Source organism: Lepisma saccharinum, chromosome 18 (genome assembly GCF_977018435.1).
Source record: "Lepisma saccharinum chromosome 18, izLepSacc3.1, whole genome shotgun sequence".
NCBI lineage: Eukaryota > Metazoa > Arthropoda > Insecta > Zygentoma > Lepismatidae > Lepisma > Lepisma saccharinum.
The window spans coordinates 36,764,966-36,775,960 of NC_139246.1; the positions used below are offsets into that span (position 1 = coordinate 36,764,966).

The window sequence follows — 10,995 nt, forward strand, 5'->3', positions numbered from 1 at the left end:
AAAAGAGTTACAGCGATTTTCCTAAAGATTAGAAAATGTCATTTTTTTTAAAAAAATAATATCACCACATTACGCAATTTGGTATGTGAACTGTATGGAATATGAAAAAAAAAATAAAAAAGTCAGTTGTACTCGATACTAATACGTATATGGTCGATCAGGTAAAATAGTCGCCTCAAATCTAATAACTGTTGTGGGAATTAAGTAACTTTGTTTTTAGGGATTCTCCGATAGCGTAGTGGTAGCGTCGTCGCCTTGTAATCAAGAAGTTCCGGGCTGGATACTCGGTGGAGGTACAGAGTGGTTCGGATCTCACTTTAAACTGTAGGTCCCGTTCCGATTAGCCTTTCTAAGCATAAAGTGGTCTTAAAACAATAAATCAAATATGTTTTCAGTTTGTGTGGAGTTTTCCTTTGGATTTGTTTTAAACTAATTCTGGTTTGCACCAAATAAAGTCTGCTTTGGAACAAAATACCAAAGGATTGAGCAATTCTGTGATAAAGACCAATCTAGAAGCTCTGGCATACATGTGGCTACATTTTAGGATTCCCACGCAATGGAAGATATGGGTTCAACCTTAATTTTCTCTTTGGACATAATTTGCACGAAATGCTTCGCACGCTAGTTGCCTTAGCACGAAAATACATTATCGCACTTTTAAAATTATTGTTTTTCACGCAGTAAGCGCAGAAGGGGAAGCACAGAGATAATGAAATAATAACTTGACCTTGGATGTTTGTATAAATACGGCATCCAAGAGCTCATGAATGTATAAACTGAAACGGTAAGTAGTCTTTAATACTCGCTAACCAAAACTATTGTAGTTTTTTTAGGAGACTTCACTGCAATGTTTGAATGCTAACCGAATATATAACGTGCTTTTCAGGAACTCAGCGTATTTTTTTAGACTAAAAAAGCAGCGAGAGTTAGAAATTATGGACGAAGCGGAAGGAATTTCAGGTCGCCAAGGCAGTCTTTGACGATTAAATTCTTCTGATTAGACTTTTTGTAGGACATAAAAGTGAACAAATAGTTCAGAAACTACTTTGGTATTAAGACAGGACGCCAGGTATGATCCCTACAGAGCATGAGTATGTCGTCAGTGATAGTGTAGCAACGGTTTGTGCACATAGCAGGTGCCCTGCCAGTCGCATAAATCGTATATATATATATATATATCACACACACACACTAGCACACACACACACATACCACTTCTTTCAGCTGCAGTCGCCGTGTACGAGAACCAAGAAATGTGTTTAAAGACGCCTCCATTAATTCATTGCTACACCACTAATCGTGCCCATTTGCCGATTGCAGTATTTCTGATATGTCACTCGCAATCTTAAAGTGATTTTAGCTTTTTTATTTGCTAATCGATTCCCTTGCAACTAGTGTCATTTTGCACTCCACTCATTGCGGTTTCGTTTGAAATTACAAAGGATGGTCAACATCTATGACGGCAAAAAACCATGCAATCCTATGAGATGTGTTCACAAGAAATACCCAGAAATTCGTGTATGAAACTGCAAAATATCTCATGAAATATATATATTTAAGCAATATAATTCACATTAATCCAGAAATTGTATCCTGGCGACTGTGACATGAGTATGGAATTGGCAGAACATTTTCCGACATGTCATATTGAATGGCAAAAATTGTTTGGCAACATTTAGTCATGACTCCTGGCATATTGCTTATTAATAAAGCTACAATTTAAAGAAAGACTTATCTCTCGCCCACATCAACTGCACTAAATGTATTTTCCAAGTTTTGGCTCTGCTAATTCCGTCATACAAAAACGGTTAAATTTGAATATAAACCTTTATTCAATATATTCGTTAGGATGTAATTGGCAGAACATTTTCCGAGATGTCATGTTGAATGGTAAAAATTGTTTGGCAACATTTAGTCATGACTCCTGGCATATTGCTAATTAATGCAGATAAAATTTAAAGAAAGACATGTCTCTCGCCCACTTCAACTCCACTAAATGTATTTTCCAAGTTTTGGCTCTGCTAATTCCGTCATATAGAAACGGTTAAATTTAAATATGAACCATTTTTCAATATATTAGTTGAAATATCCAACTCTCACAAAAATGGTGAAACCTTGTAATGCCCTAGACATTACACTTTAATTCTTTCTCAGTATTTATGATGTCACAGGCAACTGGTACCAGATGGACAAATAGACAAACCTTCATGTGTCTACCTGGCAACATGTATCAAACTGAGAATTTTATCAGAAAGCTCTAAATACGATAGCCAAGGTACCTCGTACGATAGCAACAATAGATATAGTGATAAAAATGTCACGAATTATTGTAATATGTGGTTTAAAATTTATATATTGTTGTTAAGTGCGCTTATTCAACAACAAACATTTTAATAAGGTGAATCCGTAAGTTTTGTTTACCACAACCTGTGATTACTGGAGTCTTGTGCCAACGAAACGAGGAGCGAAAGTTACATTCCTGAGCAGACTCAAAGGTACCTAACAACCAAAATTATATAGATTTCTCATCGGCCATATTTAAAATATACCAGTTTTTCAATTCCACAGTGACCAACCAAGGTATCTACATGCTGTGAAATATTGATGTGAAAATATTTATGGAAGTTACTTTGGTCACAATACTGGCGAAACTCTTCCCATCCTCAACGACATTTTAATGCTCTACTGCCTTGCTTAAAAACTATTGTGAAGTTGGTTTCCTAATCTCGAGAAATGTTCTCTATACAGAATTGGAACAATGTCGGGAAGAGGTTACTTCCACGAATTAGAAATTTTCCTTACTCATGCCTGCGTAAAAGTTGAATAATATTATGTGGATATTAATTTGTTCAAGTTATCTAAATGTTATATATTCGTAATTTCTACCTTTTCTCTTTACAGCCTTGAAATCCCGCATAACATGGCAAACAAGGCACTTTTCCTCATTCTCCTCTTGGCTTTCGTTCTGATGGCGGTAAGTAACAATTACATGGAATCTTGCAAAGGACTAGTGATGGCGAGTAGGGGAGTCAGGGGGCAGTTTCCCTCACCTTTCACCGCTTTTGATCCCGCAATATGCTAAACCTTATGTAAAAAGGGAAGTATACTATATTTGTCGACACAGTTTTGCAAGCTCCCCCCGGTTTTGGAATCCAATTGCAGCCTATGGTTGCAATGGTAGATTCTTTCTAAATAATATACATTCTAAAATAGTTTCCAACCATAACATTTATTTAGCGGGTGTTAACAATTACTTCTAATGTCTTGTCCAAGACAATCAATCTATCCGCGACACGTTTAATCCGATGACAGAATGTTTAATTTAATCCTGGAAAGTTTTACAGACTCCTCCTTATGGTACAGGGTGTTTCAACTGAATAGCCCTGAATCAGCCTTTATTTGAAAAAAATACAACAATAGATCCAAACTAACACAAGGTACCTTTGGAACGAGAGAGGTTCAAAATTTATTTTAGTATGTTTTCAATATGACCACCATGGAGATCTGCGTCACAATGAAGGCGAACACACATGTAAGTCCTGGAGGGAGATTACCAAAAAATCTTGTTTCAGGTATCCCCAAAATAAAAAAATCGCATGGATTTAAGTCTGGGCTTGTGGGAGGCCATGACATACCACAGTTGAAAATTTGAGGATATCGATTTAATATGACAGGATGTCGGAAATGCTTGTTCAGGAATTCAAGAACATCTTCTGTGGAGTGAATCCTGACCTCATCGTTTTGAAACCACTGTTTTTGTATTGGGATAATCTTGCGTCCTAATTTTGGGATGAGAAAGGTATTGAGCATTTCCAGGTAATTTTCAGATATGACGTACGCCTTGATAAAAAAAGGACCAATGACACCATATTTCGAAATTACACACCAGGTAAGAATTTTCTCGGGATGGTGGAATTATTCGCCAACTCATGTGGGCTGTTATGAACCCAACGTTGAGGATTTCGTGTATAAACTTCCCCAGTGATATCAGAATAAGCCTCTTCACTTGCCTATAAATTTTCAAGCACAGAATAATCGTCCTCCACGTTCTCTATTCAATTGTGTGAATCTATTGCTTGTGTTCTTCATCAAATTGCTGTCACATTGCAGCTCAGCACGGAAAAAAATGACAAACTGGTGGCGCCAACTATTAGTAAAGCTTTGAACTTTTCTCTTTTCAATGATACCTTGTGTAAGTTTGTATTTGTTATAGTTATTGATTTAATGAAGATTAAAATCAGGGAAAACCAGCTGAAACACCCTGCAGTTCTGGCTTGACCCATAATCTGTTCAACCTACTAAAGAGCATTGGTGAGGGATGAGATAATCAGTCCTTTTCTGTCATAGTGCTCCGTCATGAACAGGACTTTGCAGGTCAAGAGAAATACTTAAAGAAGCATATCAAACTTGTTGAACGTTCAAATTTACATTTTCTTCATAGAAGCAAGAGCCGATTTGACAATAACAATATCGAAGAAAGTTTATATATTCGCATGTAGAATATTCTTTAATATTTTTCCCTTCTAAAAAATGTGAAAGCAGTTAAGTAACGTTGTGTCCTCTTTTATCAAATTTTCATAATGGTATATTGAAAATTGCAAAAGGTGTACAGATTCGATTTTTTTTTACCGATTCAAATACTTCAATTTCGACCAATATTCAAGCATCAAATATCGATTATGTCCTGTGTTTAGAGTAATCGAAAATTCCTCGTCTTTTCCAGAACTCCATTGCCATCAGCCCTCCCGACAATGGAAACGAAGGATCAGGGGATAGAAGACGACGACAAGTGAGTGGAGGCGAAGAACCTGGAACCGGAGGATCTGGAACCGAAGGAAATCCTGAACAATAGGTCAGATAAAGGCTTCCCCTCCTACACTACTCTTTGGAATATATTCCAGCATACCACAGGAATCTAAATGTACGGAATATTCGAATGGATCACCAAGAAATTTGTTACTCGATACTCGCACGAGAACAAGGAATATCTCACATTATGTACACTGATAGCACTCATACACTTACTGAATATTGAAATAAACAGACTTTGCAAAAATCATACGAAGTATTTTTTATCCAGTATCCATATTCTTAATTTAGCACGTGTGCGGCTCCCATATTTCCTATACCTGGACTTGCCAAAAAGCAAAAATATCAATTGTTATTGATTGATCTCAAGGTTGATTAGGAAACAGGAATTATAGGATGGTGTAATTGTTACTCTCCTCTCTTGCTGTGACCTACGTTCCTATTTTTGTTCTTCGTTGAAGCCAGTCAACAAACTGTGAAATCATTCATTTTTGAACTGTACATTCGGAGAGAAATAGTGCCAAGCCACATTCATTGTCACCACCTAGTTGTGATACATTTCACATGAAGTAACATGGAAATCATTTAGAGACATTGTGGGTTAGACTATGATCGGGAGAAGACATTTCGAACGTTATTTGTTTGGAAAAAATATTTGGCTTGGCACTATCTCTTATATCTCTTATAACTAAATTTATAAGGAGTGGTTTGTGAATGTATTGAACTACCAATTTTTCATTTTATTTTAATGGACAATGAAATTAATTCAAGGTTACGGGAAATTCGGATTTGATTTCAGGAATGTGTGATCTCTGGTGTGGATTTTTTCTGCATAAGATACGGACATAGGCTCATACAGACTGTAAACTATGGGAGAGGCGCAAGCACGAATTTTTGTCTGAGCAGGAAAGTTCCGGGATCAACGTGCGAATAATAATTATAACATTATTATTATTATTACTATTATTATTATTAGAGGTAGTAGTATCAAGGACGGCATTATCCTCGTGAATCACGCAAAAAAGGGGTGGAAGTATTTCTGTTTGAACAAACTATTTGAAGTATTTTTACAACACGTTCAGTTTCACATTAGCTAATAATGGAAAACAGGCATGCAAACTGTAAGGCAAACTGAAAGACAAAAAATGCATGACGAATATAATTCTTTTTTTACACATGACGTGTATATCTTTCATGTACAGCATGTGTTTTACACAATTGCGACATGGAGACACATAAAATAAGAAAATGCATATGGAACATATTAACAGTAAATTGTGTACGTATTCAAAATTTCTATATACACACATGCGTTTTGATTTTTTTTTTTTGCTTCAGAAACGAAAATAGCTGATCTATGTCATTTCGAATGTGCTGAACTCTGATCTTTAATCTCTTTTTCTCCACCACGTCAGGTTATTATGCAATGCTGAGAAATACAATTAAATGTAATACATGTAAATTTTAATGTACGTTTAGCAAACCTAATTACATGAAATTAATTACCTGAGTCAATATAAGTTATGCTATGCGCATTATATTGATATGTGATATATTAATGGGATTACATTTACATGATACATACATATATATTAATAGTTTACAGTTAATAGTTTAGAGTTTACAGTTTTGAGCAAGGGTTCAGATACATTACAACTTGTCTTAATTCACACGAAACTTTGCGACGTTTTGATGCTCTGCGATGTTCAGCTGGTGAATTTCGCTTTAAACACCAACAAAAGTCTGCTAGCATTGTTGCAGTCCAGCCAGCGACCCTGGTATCTGATTCTATTGTTTTCATATCTTTGTGAAACCGTTCACCGTGTTCTTCATTATATTTCCCCAGATTTCCGGGAAAATGATCTAAGTGGCTGTAGAGGAAATGTAGTTTCAAACTTTTTTTTGCATCCCAATATTCGAAATGATTCCAGCATCTCATTTACAATTTCCTCGTAATTTGCAGCCTTATGGTTACCAAGGAAATTTTGTACTACATTTTGGAAAGCAACCCAAGTCGCCTTTTGCTGATCGGTTAATGTTGCTGTGAAACTGTTGTCTTGCATCAAAGCTCGCATTTGAGGTCATTCAAACACACCATCTCAAAGTTTAGCCTCAGTCTTGTTGGGAAATTTTCTCTTCAGGAAAACAAATGCTTCACTGTCGGCGGGTAAGGACACAATTAACTGTCTCATCACACCTAGTTTTATATGTAGAGGAGGCAGGAACATTTTGTTTGGGGAAACAAGTGGCTCATGCAGTAGATTTTTCTCACCAGGCACGAATTGTATTCGCTATTCGTGCTGGCCACTTTCTTTGGTTCCGGTGATCAGATTTCGCCCGAATATTCCATTCGCATATGAAACATGGGTATTTGATGAACCCAGACTGAAGTCCCAGAAGGATACCCAGCACTTTTAGGTCACCACAAACTGTCCACATATGGTTCAAATACTGCAATTTATCCATGATTAATTTCAGGTTGTCATATGTTTCTTTCAAACATACTGAATAAACAAGTTGGATTGGCGGTATGTCATTACCATTTATTAGTAAAACAGCTTTAAGGCTTCTGACTGAACTATCGATAAAAAACGCCACTCTGAAGGGTTATACTCAATGCCAATACCACGGAGGAAGCCTTCAACATTTTGTTAAAATAAACCATATATTCATGTGTGGTAAAATATTGCATGAAATCCTTCTCTCTGTTCCTATACCACCAGAAAGATGTACCAGGCGAGAGCAAATTCTTTTCCTTTAATCGGGAACCAAGGAGCTCTGCACTAAGTTTTGGCAAATCCAGGTCTCTCACCAAATCATTCAGTTCACTTTGACTGAACTGCTGAGGTGCCGGTGATGTGCCTGGGTCTCGTCTCTGCCAGGAGACGAATCAGAAGATTCATGTTACATGCTTTCAGGAGATTTTGATATCGATACTAGCTCACTGTCAGCCATTGAGGGGATAGAACAGATGATTTGTTCTTCCTGTTTCTGCCACAAATTTTACACAAACAGAATTAGCAATCTGTTGTATGGTATCGAGGTTCCATCTAATACATTGGAATCCCGAAACTCAAACTTTTTCATTTGCCTTTTAACCACTGAAACACATTAACAGTACACGTAGGGCAAACGATGTGTGGTGCCCAAAGCTTATCTTGGTCTTATCACTCTGTACAAGATTTACATAAGCATTATGTGATGTTGTAATCTCTTGCTTTTTGTTTGTTTTGTCGTATTTATTATTGGTATTACTAATATTAGATAAGTACAGTTGGTGTGTATTTTGTATGTGTAATTTAATGAGTAACAGTTTTAGTACGACACTGTTCGAATTACCTCTAAATATGTAAATTCAATAGGTATTTGACCTTTGTACCCACACAGACGCACTTTCACGGAACACTAAGAACACACTTATTACACTTCTGCATCCACAGTTCTTCATGTGACAAATAGTGGACACTGGAAATTATCCATGAATCCTTGTCAGAGATTCATTAGTAAGAGAACGAACAAACACTGACATTAATGTTCATGACCTTCACCATTTATGTGTATCTACATCGTTCGTCAGCTTTACCATATGTATTGGAGGGAGAAAAGTTTTTTTACCCATTGCCGTTTGTATATCCTCCACCGGTGTATACATTTGTGAACTCAAACCAGCACTATTGTGTGTATATACAGGGTGTTGCAAAATACCTGTTACAACGCTTGGGAAGTGATTCGACAAGTAAAAACAAGGAAAAAATGCAATGTGAAAAATGTCGAAATCGGCACCGTTTGCGAGTGACAGGCGTGCGAAAATCGCCTCACGCCATCTTTAAAGCACAATAACTCAAGAAGGAAGAAAGATATCAATGTCGGATTAAAAGAATACAAAGAAAGTCGTACCTGACGAATACAATGGTGCAGCAATTGAGGCCCAGTGTAAATTGCGCAAGGGGACTCTTAACGAAAGTGGGGAATCCCCTGTGGAAAATACAGGAAATTTACTACTAATTTCTACATAATGATGAGATCGGAAAGTAGTTGTATTTGTGGTATTATAAGCACCACTTACATGTGTAGGAAAGAAGAGCTCAAATGATTAAACAGCCCGAATTGCCTACACTTAAAACAATGCCAAGAGGGGCCTATACTCCAATTCTTCAGGTGTGATATGCTCTGAATTTTTAAGAATTTTGAATTCTAGTGTAGAAAGGAAGAAGCCTCAACAGCCCGATTTGCTTACACTTAAAACAATGCCAAGTTCCCATATTATCTTATTGTTTATAGTGTGTTTTTCTGTCAAAATTCTAGGAGACCCAGTGGAGTGTGGTGCATAGCCCCATGGTTTTTATTGCCTTGTAATTAGGAGGCCTCTGGGTTTGAGTCCTCATAAAATATGAAGCCTCCCCTGATGGCAAAATGTTAATATTGTTGCCTTGTAAACAAAAGGCTCGGGTTTGAGTCCTGATAAAATGTGTAAGATTGAAATACATGTGGCAAAATAATATCTCCACACGTGAGATTTTGAGAATAATTATTGCTAGTTGATAGCCCCCAGATCTGAACCCCCCCTCCCTCCTCTCCTCAGACAGATTCGGCCATGTGTGTAAAAGCTATATCTGTGTGATTGTTGTTCATAAACTTGTCAAAAATATGGCTCTTTTGATATTGTTTTTGGCCATATTCCTATGCTCTACAACTTACAGATCTAATTTAATACAAAATGTAAGCAAAATTTGAGCTGTTGCCTGCTTTTTTCTAATCTCTGATCAATTCCATTGCTTCGGGTGGGCAATTATTTAGCTCGGAAAAATGCATGAATTGATATTAATCTATCAAAAGACTAATGTTTTGCTTACATGTCTTGCCGGCACGCAAGAGATATAATCTACACAGCTAGAAGGGGCCATTAATAATATTTCTGTTGATTCACTGAAGGGGCCATTAATCTTTCTGTGCAACATGTAAAAGTGTAACAAAGATCATTGAGATAAAGATACACATTTTCTGTGCAACATGTAAAAGTGTAACAAAGATTATTGAGATAAAGATACATTTTTCTGACACAGTAGCAATGAACTGCCTTGCATGGTGAAACCAATTCTTATTCTGATAATACGAGCCTAGGCAAGACTTAGAGAATATTATGGCAGTTCAAAATCCAATTTTGTCTGTATTAGGGTCTCATAACCCAGTAAAATATGGATATATTCCATATGGAGAAGTGTTAATATTGCTGTTTTGTAATCAGGGGCTCTAGGTTTGAGTTCTGATAAAATATGTAAGATTGAAATACATACAACAAAATAATATGCCCACACATGAGATATTCACTGCTAGCTGATATACAGTTGAGGTTTGTGTGTTGTACAACAGGATAATAGAGCAAATATCTTCTAGAATTGCTCCGTGACTCTCTCATTTCTTACATCATAAACATATGATTTTTCACCTATGAGAATAACACTACATATGGTGTCATCAGGTAATACCTCATGGAATTCACAGATAATTTTAATGTTTGTCCTGTCATTCACCACAACTTGTTTCCTTTTTGAAGTGTTAATTACAAACATGGGTCTCTATGCTTTGAATTCATCTGGTGTGTAATACATGTCAGTATTGCCAGTAGTGACCCTTTTGAATGCCGAAAATGCCTCATATAATTTGAGGAAATCATCCTTGGACATGTCTAAATTGTAATTTTCTCTAGGGAATACCTCATTTCTGCCATTTTTAAGATATATGTTCTTGATGTTGCAGCTATCAAATTTACTTGAATTTTTTTCCTGATTATTGTGTCTTCCAGTCTGAAACAATACCACCACAAAATCAGGCATGTCGTATTGTATACTGGAGAATGAATTTGTAGCATCAAACTCATAATAAGTACCAGTTGCGGGCTTCTGTACACATTGATATGTATAAAATTGTAGAGGAACCTGTGGATTTTTTATTATATCAGCTTTGTATTTAAGAGCATAACTGGCCTCATATTCAACAACAGGGATTCTTAACTCCATAGTCTGAATAATGCATTTGCCTGCATCAGGTAGGGTATTAGGCAGAGCTTCCCCTGTAGAGTTTAATGTGCTGTACCTCATCAAAGCATTATTATCATTGGCAGCTCTTCTAAATGTGATTCTTAAACCACCCTTCCACATAATATCTTTGTAATCCGAGAAGAATCCT

The 10,995-nt window shown here is 36.5% G+C and overlaps 1 long non-coding RNA gene across 1 annotated transcript; it reads left to right on the forward strand.

Annotated features, from left to right (window-relative positions):
• The first annotated feature begins 2,891 nt into the window (after window positions 1-2,891).
• LOC146001973 (uncharacterized) lies at window positions 2,892-5,052 on the forward strand. The gene is made up of 2 exons (XR_014443641.1): window positions 2,892-2,974; window positions 4,724-5,052. It is a non-coding gene; the product is annotated as an uncharacterized LOC146001973 (long non-coding RNA).
• The last annotated feature ends 5,943 nt before the right edge of the window (window positions 5,053-10,995 follow it).